Raw genomic sequence first — 16,123 nt, forward strand, 5'->3', positions numbered from 1 at the left:
CCGTGTTCGTGAAGAACAAAAACTGAAAATATATAAATATATATGTAAATATTTGTGTTGATGTGACCCGGCCATGCATGGCCGAGTCGGGTTGGGTTAGCCGGGTCTAGGTTTTTCTTTTTTTTTTCTCCCCTTTAAATTCTCCTCTATTGGGGGCTTCCGAACACGCTCTTCTCTTCCCCTCTTCTCCCCAACCTTTCTTCATTCCGTTGTTTTTTTTCCAGCCAACTAGCCGTGAGCCAGCGGCCACGACCCCCCGGCACCATTCTTCTCTTTCCTCGGTTTACTTTCCTTTATCCTTCCCTCTCTCTGTTTTATCCTTCCCCGTCCCTTCGGCCTCCTCTCCAACAGATACACAGCAGAGCACAGCAGCTCTGTAACTCCACGGACCACCACCAGCGGCAACACCATCTCGGCCACTCTGCACTGTAGCAGCAAACCCGAGCGCTCCTCCCTCTATTTTCTAGCCCAGCAATAGCAGCCCCTACGGCCAGCCGTGATTCCAACCTCCCCGAAGCCAATCTCCAGCCCGAGAGCATCACTGCTACAGCCAGAACTCCGGCAAGTCTCAACCACAGCAGCCTGAGAGTTCCACCGAGGCCTCCCTTTGTTTTTTTTTTCTCTTTTCCTTCTCTATCTCTCTCTCCCTTTGTTTTTATTTTATTTCTTCTTTTATTATTAAGTTGGTTATGATTAATGTTTTTATTTATTGAAGTTAAGTGGAAAAAAATTGATTTTGAATGATATTGTATTTCAATTATTTATTTGAATTCTCAAGTAATATGAGTAGTGAATTTTATTCGTTTTAAATTAATTATTTTTATTCATAATTTTTGTTAAAGGTTCGGTTTTTATTGTCTACGTATGTGTTTCATTGAGTTTTTATTGGTGCGTGTTTTAATTTTGTGTTCAAAGTTATTTTCTTTAGTTAACGTGTGTTTTGATACTTGCTCGATTAGACGTAGGATTTCCATTTTTTTTCTATTGCAAGCATGAGTGACTAAGTTCGATAACTCGGGTTGTGGGTTGCTGTCATTTGCATTTTATGGTTTATTAGTTATCCTATGATATCATTGTTAAACTTTTATTTGGTTGAAACCGAAAATCAAAGGCATCGTTGATAAAGCGCTAGCTCTTGTTTCTTGTTTTGTTGTTGACGTTAGGCACATCAAAACCTTGATTTAATCTAGGATTTTCATCAACTAATTTACACGACATTCAGTTGATACTTAATGAGAGTTTATATTTTCTTCTGTTTGGATGTGGCAAATTTACTCGAGTTTAGTAATAAAATTTCATCTTATTAATGCCTTGATTGGATTAACAAGAAGAGGAGTAAGGCCTAGGGAATTAGTAGACTATGGAAGCAAGCAGACATTGACCCGTAACCCGAGTGTTTGGTAAAACAGTTTCAATTAATTTGTTTAGTTTTGGTGGCATTATTAGATTTACATTTTTAGAAAATTGATAAAATTTTAGTTTCATTTTGATAGTTTACTCAACCTTCTCTCACTTGTTTACTGTTTTCAAAATCTTAAAAGACCAAAAAGATTTTCAAACTCCATTTTTCAGCAACAGGATTTCACTAAACTTGCTTAAACACTTTGATACTCAGTGGTCCCTGTGGAATACGATCTTGGACTCATCCTTGATGCAACTTGACACTTCTGCACTTGGAAGCATAACTCAGAACAAGTCAAGTTTTTGGTGCCGTTGCTGGGGACTAATTGGTGTCATCGAAGTGTTTCTCAAATTTTAGAGAGGTGTTTTAGAGCTGTGAACGTCTTCACAGCCTGGGTGATATCTACTTCCTCTCCTTTGATTTGTTTGCTTTTATTTCATTTATACTAAGTTTGTATGACTGGTTGGGCTAGAGATAACACATTTTGACTAGTCAGGACAGACTCATCCATCTCATCATCGAGTGAACCTGTTTCACTTGAATCACTTGAATCACCATCTGACACGTGTAGCATCATAACTGAAAATGAACCTCACGATATGGAGAACCCTAATAGGACACTCAGAGAATATTTGCAACCTGTTAGGACCAGCACCCCATCCTGCATTATTCTACCTTTGAATGCAAATGCTTTTAATTTTAAACCTGCAATGATTCCATTGTTACCTCATTTTCATGGCATTGAATCTGAAAACCCATATTTGCATATTAAAGAGTTTGAAGAAGTTTGTTCCACATTCATGGATAGAACATGCACTGAGGAGGTAATAAGATTGAAATTGTTCCCATTTTCTTTAAAAGACAAAGCAAAAACCTGGTTGAATTCGTTAAGACCAAGATCCATTGGGACTTGGCAAGAAATGCAAACGGAGTTTTCAAAGAAATTTTTTCCCATGCAAAGAACTAATGCTTTGAAAAGACAAATAATGAATTTTTGCCAAAAGGATGTGGAGACATTTTATCAGTGTTGGGAACGTTTCAAAGATCTCTTAAATGCATGTCCTCACCATGGGTATGAAAATTGGAGGGTCATTAATTTTTACTATGAGAGATTGCAACCAAAGATGAGGCAATTTGTAGAAACAATGTGCAATGGTGAGTTTTTCAATAAAAGGCCTGAAGAAGCTTTTGATTATTTTGATTACTTGGCTGAAAATGCCCAATCTTGGGATGTCTCTGATGTGTATGATAGATCTGAAAAGCAAAAATGCATTGGTGGGGGTGGTAAGTATCAATTGAAAGAAGTTGATGATTGGAATACTAGGCTTGCATTGATGTCTAAAGGGTTAGAGTCCATTGAACTTAAGAAGGTAAATGAAATGCACGTTTTACCATCATCTTCTGAAAAATGCAGCATATGTGAGGATCCAGGGCATGTGACTGATGCATGTCCAATGATTCCTGCTTTTAAGGAAGTTTTGCTTGATCAATCTACCCCAGTGCATATGGTTTCTAAGAATTCTTCTCGACCTTATTCTAAAACATATAATGCAGGTTGGAGAAATCATCCAAATCTCAGTTGGAAAAATGACCAAGTGGGGCCATCTACGCAAGAACCAAGTCAGTACAATCCTTATGCAGTCGCTAGCCAAGGCTTAGGGGCACCTCATTTTCCAAATCAGCCACCCCAAATGCAAAGAAAAGGAGTGGAAGACTCCATACAACAGCTAATTATTAGCTTGCAACAGTTTATGCTGAGTCAGAGCACGATCAACAACCAAAACTCCCAAGCCATCAATGACATTAGAGGTCTCACTAAAGTAACCACCACTTTGAGTAACCAGGAGAAAGGAAAGTTTCCAGCTCAACCCCAGCCCAATCCACAAGGGCACAGTCGATCATCTCAGCATTTAGGTGAAGGGAGCAATGTGAAATCAGTGAAAGCTATTACAACTTTGAGGAATGGTAAGGTTTTGGGTGACCCTGCCCATAGTATAGGAAGTTCAGGTAAAAATGCTAATCCTCCTCTTGACAATGGTGAGTCGAGTACTTTAAATTCACATAATGATGCATGTTCCATACCTGCACCGTTTCCACAACGTTTGGTTTCTTTGCACAAGGATAAATAGCATGCTGAAATCTTGGAAATTTTTAAGCAAGTTAGGATTAATATTCCACTTCTAGATGCTATAAAACAAATCCCTGCTTATGCTAAATTTCTAAAGGATTTATGCACTATAAAACGCAAAGTGAATGTGCATAAAAAGGCCTTCCTCACTGAGCAAGTTAGTGCTATTATTCAAAATCACACACCGCCTAAGTACAAGGATCCTGGGTCACCTACTATTTCATGTGTCATCGGAAACTCTAAGATAGGGCAGGCCTTGCTAGACTTAGGTGCGGGGGTTAATTTTCTACCTTATAGTGTGTATGAACAATTGGGGCTAGGGGAATTGAAAACCACATCCATTATCTTGCAGCTTGCTGATAGATCCATAAAAATTCCTAAGGGTATCATTGAGGACGTCTTGTTCCAAGTGGATAAATTTTACTACCCTGTGGATTTTGTGGTCTTGGATATGAAAGTGTCATCCCGCGCAAATTCTTCACCACCTGTGATTTTGGGAAGACCATTTTTAGCAACTTCTAATGCCATAATCAATTGTAGGAGTGGTGTTTTAAAATTGAGTTTTGGAAATATGACTTTAGAACTGAATATCTTCAATTTGTGCAGGCAACCTCAAGAACATGAAGAAATCCAAGAAGTCAATTCATTGGAATCTTTAATTGTAGACACTCCTTGGTTAAACTATGATTGTGATGAGCAGTGGGAGGAATTAGAAGATTCCCTTGATTTAACTGAGTCCATTGACCATTTTTCTTCGCTTTGTGTTGCAGGTGACTTAACGAAGATGCAATGGAAGCTTAAATTTGAACCATTACCGGCAATACAAACCCGTGCACAACCATTCGATGAGAAGGCACCAGTGTTAGAATTGAAGCCACTGCCGCTGGAACTAAAATATGCCTACCTTGGACCAGAGAACTCATTCCCAGTGGTGATTTCTGCATTGTTGACTCCTGACCAAGAAAGTAAGTTGTTGAGAATTTTGACACAACACAAATCAACCATTGGTTGGTCCATAGCCGACATTAAAGGTATAAGCCCTCTCATTTGTACACATAGGATATATTTGGAAGAGGATTCGAAACCCTCTTGAGAGATGCAAAGGAGACTAAACCCCACAATGAAAGAAGTGGTAAAAAAGGAAGTTTTGAAATTGTTAGACATAGACATCATATATCCAATTGCTGACAGTAAATGGATTAGTCCAATACAAGTTGTCCCAAAAAAATCTGGTATAACCGTTGTAGAAATGACAAGGGAGAATTGGTGCCTACTAGAGAGACCACAGGTTGGAGGATGTGTGTAGATTATAGGAAATTGAATGTTGCCTCTAGGAAGGATCATTTTCCTTTGCCTTTCCTTGACCAGGTTTTAGAAAAAGTGGCAGGGCATGAATATTACTGTTTTTTAGATGGATTCTCCTGTTATTATCAAATAGAAATAGCTCTAGAGGACCAAGAGAAGACTACCTTCACTTGTCCCTTTGGAACTTTTTCCTTTAGGAGAATGCCATTTGGGCTATGAAATGCCCCGGCTACTTTTCAAAGATGCATGTTAAGTATTTTTAGCAACTTGATTGAGGACAGTGTAGTATTCATGGATGATTTTTCAGTTTTTAGAAAAACATTTGATGCATGTTTGTCTAATTTGCAGGTTGTTTTGAAAATATGTGAAGAAAAGCAATTGTTGTTAAATTGGGAAAAATGTCACTTTATGGTCCAACAAGGAATAGTTTTGGGGCACATTGTATCCTCTCGAGGCATAGAGGTGGATAAAGCTAAAATAGACTTGATTTCAAATTTGCCTGCACCTAAAAATGTGAAAGATGTTAGATCATTTTTAGGGCATGCCGGTTTTTATAGAAGATTCAAAAAGAATTTTAGCTTTATTTCTAAACCTCTTTGCAAACTTTTGATGCATGATGTTAAATTTGAATGGACCCAAGAGTGTCAAAATGGTTTCGATGAATTGAAAACATGTCTCACCACTGCACCTATCATTTGATCTCATGACTGGTCACTTCCTTTTGAATTAATGTGCGATGCAAGTGACTTCGCTGTGGGGGCTGTTCTTGGACAACGAAGAGATAAACTGCCATATGTTATATATTATGCTAGTAAAACTTTAAATGTGGCACAAAAGAACTATTCCACCACAGAAAAAGAACTACTAGCTATAGTATTTGCATTGGATAAGTTTAGATCTTATCTTCTTGGTTCTCCTGTCATAATATTCACTGACCATGCAGCTCTGAAATTTCTACTGTAAAAAAAAGACACTAAGCCAAGACTGGTAAGGTGGATACTTCTGCTTCAGGAATTTGATCTCACAATAAAAGATAAAAAAGGAGTGGAGAATATGGTGGCAGATCACCTTTCTCGGCTTCAACCAGAAGTTTCTGAGAAGTTTTCTTTAATTTCTGATAAATTTCCTGATGAACAATGATTTGCCGTTGAATATTTACCATGGTATGCTGATATTGTAAATTTCTTGGTTATAGGGAAAACTCCACCTCGTTGGAATGCTCAAGACATAAGAAGGTTGAAGGCTGAAGCTAAGAATTTCTTTTACAATGATCCTTATCTCTTTAAATATTGTTTAGATCAGATCATTAGAAAGTGTGTGCCTAACAATGAAATTTCTAGTGTTTTACACAGAAGCTTGTGGTGTGCATTTTTTCGCCCACAAAACAGTGGCTAAAGTTCTTCAAAGTGGGTTTTGTTGGCCAAGTATGTTTAAGGATGCTTTGAATTTCTGTAAAGCTTGTGAACCTTGTCAAAAATTAGGGGGAATCACTATGAGAAACATGATGCCTTTGCAACCTATACTAGTGATTGAAATTTTTGATTGTTGGGGTATAGATTTCATGGGACCATTTCCTTCTTCTTTTGGCTATTTATATATTTTGCTTGCCGTTGATTATGTTTCCAAGTGGGTTGAGGCAGTCCCTTGCAGAACTAATGACCATCAAGTGGTTATAAAATTTTTAAAAGAAAACATTTTTGCAAGGTTTGGCATACCTAAAGCCATAATCAGTGATCAAGGCACGCACTTTTGCAACAAACATGTTTCAGCCTTATTGAAGAAGTATGGCATCCATCACAAAATCTCTACTGCCTACCATCCTCAAACAACGGGCAAGTTGAATTAGCAAATAGGGAAATTAAACACATCCTTGAGAAAACTATTAACCCAAATAAGAAGGATTGGTCTTTAAGATTATCTGATAGCTTGTGGGCCTATAGAATAGCTTTTAAAACCATTTTAGGCATGTCTCCATATAGATTAGTGTATGGTAAGGCTTGCCATTTTCCTGTAGAGTTGGAACATAAGGCGTATTGGGAAATTAAATAATGCAATTTTAACATTGATAATGCTGGTTGCGTGAGAAAATTGCAGTTATCTGAATTGGACGAGTTGAGGATGGATGCCTACAATAATTCTAAATTGTCCAAAGAGAGAATGAAGAACTTTCATGATAAACACATTTAGCGTAAGACTTTTGAGCCCGACCAACAGAGGCTATTGTACAACTCTCACCTACACTTGTTTACTGGTAAGTTAAGGTCTCGGTGGAGTGGACCTTTTGTGGTGAAGACTGTTTTTCCTTATGGTGCTGTAGAGATTCTGAATCCTCAAAATGGTAATGTTTTTAAGGTTAATGGTCAAAGGCTCAAGCCTTTTATTTCTAACTTTGCACCTGAGGAATCTACTCTATATTTGCTTAATCCCACTTAGTATAGTTCATGTTCTTTTCTTTTCTTTTCCCTTTTTGTGTTTTTTTTTCTCATTTATATATATATATATATATATATATATATATATATATTTTTTTTTTTTCTCATTGTTTTCCTTTGTTCTGTAGTTGTTATTTCTTATTCTCTAGCATTATATTCTTTTCAAAGCGGTTCAGGTACTTCTTCTTTTTCTCATTTATATTTTTAAAATTGTTTTGCTTTACGTTTAAATACTCTCTTGGGTAAATTCTTTCAATTCTCCTGCATCATTAGGGACAATGCTACATTCTAGTTGGGGGGTGGAAGAGAATCTACCCTGTGGTTTGCATGCTTTAAACATATGTGGTTTGCCTTGGGAAAATGGTGTTATATTAAAAAAAAAAATTTTAAAAAAAATCAAAAAGAAAGAGAGAAAAAAAGAGGAGCATTGAAGATTTACACTGTATTATCCCATTTTTAACATTGACTCGTACCCTTCACATACCTGTATATAACCTAAGAACTACACACTTGAGTCATTTATGCGTAGTTTCTCTTTATATGATTTTATGACTCCATAAAAAATTGATTGGTAGTACATTCGTGTTAATTTGACTATATAATTTCCTATATTTACATGCATCTCACGAGGCTAAATAAACACATTTACGTGATTCATTGCACTTAGGGTTCCTTGTGAGTACTAAGAGAACACCTGTGGAGACTATGACACCTTGTGAGATATTCTTGAGCTATTATCGTCCTTTTGAGCGTTAATATCAAATCAGAGTTCATGGAACTAAATTCTCTTTTTCTGGATGATTCCTTTGTACACTAGTCTATATTTGATTTGCTAACCTAAAGGTGACTTCTAGTGGGGAGATAGAAACCTAGGTCTTGTAGCCTACTCAAGATGTGAAAGCTGAACCACCCCTAGAGATAGACTTAATTCATGGACCCCTATTCAAGCTCAAATTCCATTGATTGTTTGGAGATTACAAAAGAAGTGTTATGATTGTCCTAATTGATCAAGAAAAGACAGAAAATGAAAAATGAGCAGAAGAAAGGATAAGAAATAAAAATGCGCATGCTAATGTCTGCTCCACAAAAATATCACAAAAAGTCAAAGACACAACACATGTTCTCTACGTACGAAGATTCTTCAACCAGTTAATGCCTCAGATGTGTTCACGACAAGTTTGTGAATAAGTTGATCTAAGGTGGTCTCAGTTGGATGTGACGAGTAGGTGAGAAGATGCTAGGGTGAAGGACCCGACACCTCATTGATAGGCTAGATCCTTTCTAGACTAGTTCACTTCATATACTTAGTGTTGTTCCTTTTAATATGTGGGATGTTTGATCGCAACACTCCTCCTCACATATAATGAGTGAACCCATTTCTTTCTTTTTGAGTGTTTTTGAGGGTATACCAGTTAGGCCAAGTCAAAGCGACCGTTCTGTAGGTATCCACTGGCGTCCTAGGTGTACTGAGTCACACACATCACACACACCTCGAGAGTTTACCTGTTTATACTCGAACTTATATGATTGCATTAACTCTAAATGTGCCTCTGATTAACTTCATGTGAGTATACTGCTCTCAAATCACATATAAACGATGAAACATGCATGAGTGACGTGCTTTGGAGTCGTGTGTACTGAATATGAACGAGCTTGTGTGAAATTCAGTTATGTTCTTGTATGTGAAGTGGTATAATTATGTCGCATGTGCATTGATTTCATGAGTACTGGAGTATGTAGTTGTAGATACCACCCTAAGATACATTCACGTCATTTGCTAGAGACTAGCAAAATGTTAGTTGGGGGGTGTGATTACGCGCCGAAACTGCGTAATTGGATGACTTTAACTCGGCCTTTACGGCTTATATTTTTAATTAAATGTCCAATTATGTCTAATATTTTAACAAAGTGTCGAATTTAGTATTTTTAAGTTTCATTGCACAATTTATGAATTTTTGGTATTTTTTTGTTGCAGGAAAAGTCCTGGGAGCCAATACCGACACCTGTTTGTATTTTGTGCATACCTTTTCTATACGAGCTCCGATCGAGACAATTCAAATTTCTGGAGAAAGAGGAAAGGATTATCTACAACTTTCATTTTTTGAGTTTTGTGAGAAACGAGCTCCAAAAAGGTCAAAAAAGACCATGTTCGTGAAGAACAAAAACTAAAAATATATAAATATATATGTAAATATTTGTGTTGATGTGACCCGGCCATGCATGGCCGGGTCGGGTTAGGTTAGCCGGGTCTAGGTTTTTCTCTTTTTTTTCCCCCTTTAAATTCTCCTCTATTGGGGGCTTCCGGACACACTCTTCTCTTCCCCTCTTCTCCCCAACCTTTCTTCATTCTGTTGTTTTTTTTCCAGCCAACCAGCCGTGAGCCAGCGGCCACGACCCCCCGGCACCATTCTTCTCTTTCCCCTATTTACTTCCCTTTATCCTTATCTCTCTCTGTTTTATCCTTCTCCATCCCTTCGGCCTCCTCTCCAGTAGATACACAGCAGAGCACAGCAACTCTGCAACTCCACGAACCACCACCAGCGACAACACCATCTCGGCCACTCTGCACCGTAGCAGCAAACCCGAGCGCTCCTCCCTCTATTTTCCAGCCCAACAATAGCAAGCCCTACAGCCAGCCGTGATTCTAGCCTCCCCGAAGCCAATCTCCAGGCCGGGAGTATCACTGCCACAGCCAAAACTCCGGCAAGTCTCCACCACAGCAGCCCGAGAGTTCCACCGAGGCCTCCCTTTGTTTTTTTTCCCTTTTCCTTCTCTATCTCTCTCTCCCTTTGTTTTTCTTTTATTTCTTCTTTTATTATTAAGTTGGTTATGATTAATGTTTTTATTTATTGAAGTTAATTGGAAAAAAATTGATTTTGAATGTTATTGTATTTCAATTATTTATTTGAATTCTCAAGTAATATTAGCAGTGAATTTTATTCGTTTTATATTAATTATTTTTATTCATAATTTTTGTTAAAGGTTTGGTTTTTATTGTCTACGTATGTGTTTCATTGAGTTTTTATTGGTGCGTGTTTTAATTTTGTGTTCAAAGTTATTGTCTTTAGTTAACGTGTGTTTTGATACTTGCTCGATTAGACATAGGATTTCCATTTTTTTTCTATTGCAAGCATGAGTGACTAAGTTTGGTAACTCGGGTTGTGGGTTGATGTCGTTTGCGTTTCATGGTTTATTAGTTATCCTATGATATCATTGTTAAACTTTTATTTGGTTAAAACCAAAAATTGAAGGCATCGTTGATAAAGCGCTAGCTCTTGTTTCTTGTTTTGTTATTAACGTTAGGCACATCAAAACCTTGATTTAATCTAGGATTTTCATCAACTAATTTACATGACATTCGATTGATGCTTAATGAGAGTTTATATTTTCTTCTGTTTGGATGTGGCAAATTTACTCGAGTTTAGTAATAAAATTTCATCTTATTAATGCCTTGATTGGATTAACAAGAAGAGGAGTAAGGCCTAGGGAATTAGTAGACTATGGAAGCAAGCAGACATTGACCTGTAACCCGAGTGTTTGGTAAAACAGTTTCAGTTAATCTGTTTAGTTTTGGTGGCATTATTAGATTTACATTTTTAGAAAATTGATAAAATTTTAGTTTCATTTTGATAGTTTACTCAACCTTCTCTCACTTGTTTACTGTTTTCAAAATCTTAAAAGACCAAAGAGATTTTCAAACTCCATTTTTCAGCAACAGGATTTCACTAAACTTGCGTAAACACTTTGATACTCAGTGGTCCCTGTGGAATACGATCCTGGACTCATCCTTGATACAACTTGACACTTTTGCACTTGGAAGCATAACTCAGAACGAGTCATATATGAAGGACTTAGAAGAAGCCGAACACATCCTTGGGATCAAATTTTGTGAGATTGCAAGCAAAGGATGTTGGGCTTATCACAAGCTACTTATGTCAATATGATTCTTGCCTGTTTTAGCATGAAGGATTCCAAGAAAGGGTTACTCCATTTCAGACATGGAATCTCTCTATCCAAGGATCAGTGTCCTAAAATACCGATTGAGGTAGAGAACATAAAGGTAGCTCTTTATGCATCAACAGTAGGAAGCCTCATGTATGCTGTGCTTTGCACTAAACCTGAAATCTGTTTTGTCATTGGCATGATCAGCAAATAACAATCTAACCCAAAGCGAGAACACTGGACTGTAGTAAAACATATAATCAAGTACCTGAAAAGTGTTGATCCCATGGGTCATACCCTGTTTTGATTATGACAAATACTCCAATATTTAATGTTTGTCAAGTTTGTGTGCAGGACCATATTAGGAAGATCATATTGATGGCACATGGAAACTTGAGGAAAATGAAGACCCAAAATGTTTTTAATTGTTGTAATCTATATTTCATTTCTCTAGGTCTGTAATAATAATCATCCAAGGTCTATAATAATCTACATATCATGCATGTAGAACTATAAGCTCAAGACCTTAGAAAGACCTTAGGGATCACCCTTCAACCGATGCCGGATTTTTCCAGTAAGATAAAAATACCTTAGGTCCCTAAACAAATGCACAAACAATCTCCATATCACTTACATAATTAGGGGAATCAATTGGTTTAAAATTTGACTTAAAGGATCAAAATTATGAGGATTCGAGCAACCAAACCCTTGGTGTTCAAAACACTAAGGCGCCCGAACCACTGGAAAGTCAGCGAGTTGACCTAGTTTTAGGCGACCGAACCAGTAATGAACTTGTCGTCCTCAGGCAACCAAACCTGTGTCAGGGTACTTTTCACCAACCCGGGTGACTGAACTTGTGAGTTCAATAAATTGAATGTTGGACCAGGCACTCGAACCGTAGACAATAGGAAAATTGCCTTTGTTCAGCCAACTAAACCCAGACTTGAGCACCCGAATGTTTAAAAATATATATTTTTGAACATAGTCTATTCGGGCAACCGAACTAAGGTTTAGCCACTCGAAACCTCTCGAGTTGCTTATTTTTACCGAGATTAAAATTAAGTAAACAAGGTTAATTTTCTTAATGGGTTTTAAAATAAATTTAATAATACCCTTGGTGTCCCCAATGGTCATAATTTGGCCCTCTCTATATATACGGGCTTATTTGCTTAGATTAGTGGTGATTAGCAAATAGGATTTGCCAAAAACTCTCTCAAATTTCATAAACCCTATTTGTTCATTCCAACCCCATAACACTCAAATACCTTCATTCCTTTGAGAAATTTTACCTTGTGAGTGTTTATTGTTTGTTATATTGTGCTAGAAACCCTCACTTGTATATTACACATTGGATTTTCATATTGAGGGTTGAGTTAGATTTTTCTCCCAAATTCATTTGATAAATCTTTGGTTGGGAAAAATCACATAGCTAAGTGAGTTTGCATTATCATTGCAATACTCATTTGGGCTTATACTTTTGTGTGCAAAAATATTTTACAAAGTTAGATTTCAAACAATTCTTATGCTAGATACATTTGAGAAAATATTTTTGAGTTCATTTGAATATTATTGCTAGCATCTTTCAAATACTAATTTGATATTAAGATTTGATATACTTTGCTTTCAAAGATTAGCTTGTTAGAAAACTTTGCACATATTTGAGATTATACATCTTATTAAGTATTGATTGCACACGAAGAGCATCGAGCTTATAGTTCATACATATTCATGTGCATTGATTATATTGTGCGTAGTTGTACATATCAGCTTGTGTAAGAAGCATTTTTTGGTATGTAAATTTTATATTTTTTGTATTCCAAGTGTCGCGACGTCCTGGAGCGCGTGTGCCCCGGGGTGGCGAAATAAAAATTGTTTTTCATTTTCAAGGAAAAATAGGAATATCAGAGTTACCACTAACCTTTTAGTGTGGTTAGAACACATAATTACTAGCCCGTTAGGGGTAGAATGGGTCTACGTTACCAGAGTTGGGGTCGGGAGTTCGGTTACGCGAGGGGAAGGTATGAGCACCCCCTATGCGCTCGTTCTTACAAACAGTACCTAATTGATTTAGAATTATCCCTAAGTTAATCTAAAAAGTCTTTAAAATTACTCCTCTAGTGAATTTACTAATACACAAGAAAAATAAACAAATAAATAAATAAATAATACAAAAATATACATAATATATAAATATTTACATATTCTCTCAGAGCTAAAGGTATGTGAAGCCCAAAGGCTCATAACCCCGCATTAAAATCATATGGATGATAATTAAGAAAATACTTTAAAAAATACAATCCCAAATTTTGAAATTGTATATAAAATTTTTATAGGAAAATACTAGTATGTGAGGTTTAAATATATATTAATAAGATAATAAACTAAGAAATTAAATTACCATAATACATGTAATAATAATAGGGATACATATATGCTAAAATATTACAAATATCAAAGTAAGTAATGAAATACCATGATACTATGTATATTAAGACACTAAAGATACTATAAAAAAATAATTAATGCTAAATATATCGAGATACTAAAAGTAATTAATACTAAATATATTAAGATACCAAAAATAATTAACACAAATATATTAAGATACTAAAAAATAATTAATACTAAATATATTAAGATGCTGAAAAAAAATTAATACTAAACACATTAAGATTAATTAATATTAAATGTATTAAGATATTAAAAACAATTAATACTAAATATATTAAGATACCAAAAATAATTAGTACTAAATAATTTAAGATAAAATATATATATATATATATATATATATATATATATCACAATACATAACTATAATACCATAATAATTACATGTAATAAAGGAAACCCTAAAAATACCTAAAACAATGTAAACTGATCAATCCTAAAATATATATACATGGAAACGCGTAAAGCCCTAAAATTAATATGTAAATATACAATATTATATTTGGAAACTAATCAATCCTAAAATTAATATACCAAATACAATAATAAGTATGGGAGCAGCTAATGCAATTAAGGAGACAAATCAACCCTAAAACCAATATGCAAAACCACTAATGAAATTGGGAAACAATCCAATCCTACAATTAATGTGTAAGCTATACAATATGGAGACAAATCAATTCTAAAATTAGTACACAAGCCATATGGAAACAATTAAGCCCTAAATATGGAAACTAATAAAAATCTTAAACACACTTAAATAATATCATAACATAATTACAATCATAAATGATGATAATAAAAAACCCTAAATGCTATGGAAATAACAAACATGGTGAAAGAAAGAAAAAAAAAAAAAAAAAAGGACTATATAATCAATAAGTATTACAATAATAATAATAAATAAATGTCAATAAGTAAAAAAAAAAAAAAAAAACAAACAAACTTTAACAACAATATACAATATCAAATACCACTCACACGTATACCAAAAAAACTTAAACTTTAAATATTAGAACCCACATATAAACATTTAAATAATAATACAAGATAAATATATATATAATAAAAATAAAAATTCTATAAGGAAGACAACATGAACATGATATTGATAAATATGTATAATAGCAATAATAATAACCATATACAAAACTAAATACCATAGACTCCTACCCTTAAATATTAGCTTCTAAACAAAATCAAAAAAATATGTATATCTATATGTATATATGCCTGCAAAAATAAATAACAGTTTCAGTGTCTCAAAATATACCAAAATAAAAAAAGATGTAAAATAAAAAAAAGAAAAAAATGCATGTGTGTTGTGTGTGTATTTGTGTTTACTCTGTGTGTGTGTGTGTGTGTGTGTGTAGTGTGCTATGTATGGTGCTGTGTGTGTGCAGTGTGTGGGCTGTGTGCTGTGTGTGATGTGTGATATGTGCTGTGTGTGCGTGCAGTGTTGTGTATGGTGCTGTGTATGTGCAGAGAACTCAACGTGGGGGTGACTACAGGAGTTGGCGAAGAGTACTCGCCGGAGGAGGGCAGTACCGCAGCTAGTTGCTGCTGCTGTGCAGGTGAGGGGGATGGCTTTGTGCGCTGCGGAGACCCGAGAGTGGCGGTGATGGCCAGTGGCAGCGATGACGACAGCAGAGGGCGTGGACGGCAACAGCGCTGCGGCAAGGCTGCTTTCGTTGGATCTGCAGGAGAGTTCAGACAAGCAGCGGCTTGGAGGCGAGGCGGCAGCGGGAAGAAATGATGGTTGTGCATTATGGTGGCTGCGGATGGATGGTGTTGTGCATGAGGGAATGGTGGGGCTGCAAGATGAAGATTCCGCAGGAAGAAGAAGAAGAATAAGAAGAGGAATTGAAGCAGAGAAAATTTTTTCTTTTTCTTTGGCTGTCCCCTCTCCCCCCCCCCCCCCCCCCCCCCCCCCCCCCCCCCCCCCCCCGACGCCCCCTTGCGGCCGTGTTTCCTTTGGGCCTCTTCTCTTCTTTTATAAGCTAAACCAAACCCAAACATCCTTTTTCCTTTTTCTTTTTCGTATTTTTATGGTAATAATAAATATGATAACTAATAATAATAATATATTAATAATAAATAATAATAATGTAATAATGCAAGATTTGAAAATAATAATATAATAATAGTACGATAATAATAATAATAATAATAAAGTGATATTTAAAAATAAGAATAATAAAAAATAATAATAAGGATAATAAGAAAAATAATAGAAAAGTAATAATAATAAAATAATATTTAAAATAACGATAATAACATATTAATAATAGTAATGAGAGTGGTAATGGTAATAATTATAAAATACTATGATAATAATAATAATAATAATAATAAAATAATAGTAATAATAATAAATTACTTATATCAATATAGGAAAATAATTAATAATAATAATAATAATAGTGAAAATAATAATAATAATAATAATAATAATAATAATAA

General features: G+C 35.5%; 1 pseudogene; it reads left to right on the forward strand.

Annotated features, from left to right (window-relative positions):
• Window positions 1-2,736: 2,736 nt before the first annotated feature.
• On the forward strand, window positions 2,737-15,416 carry LOC131151325 (uncharacterized; annotated as a pseudogene).
• The last annotated feature ends 707 nt before the right edge of the window (window positions 15,417-16,123 follow it).

The sequence above is a fragment of the Malania oleifera genome, chromosome 3 (genome assembly GCF_029873635.1).
Source record: "Malania oleifera isolate guangnan ecotype guangnan chromosome 3, ASM2987363v1, whole genome shotgun sequence".
Classification (NCBI taxonomy): domain Eukaryota; kingdom Viridiplantae; phylum Streptophyta; class Magnoliopsida; order Santalales; family Ximeniaceae; genus Malania; species Malania oleifera.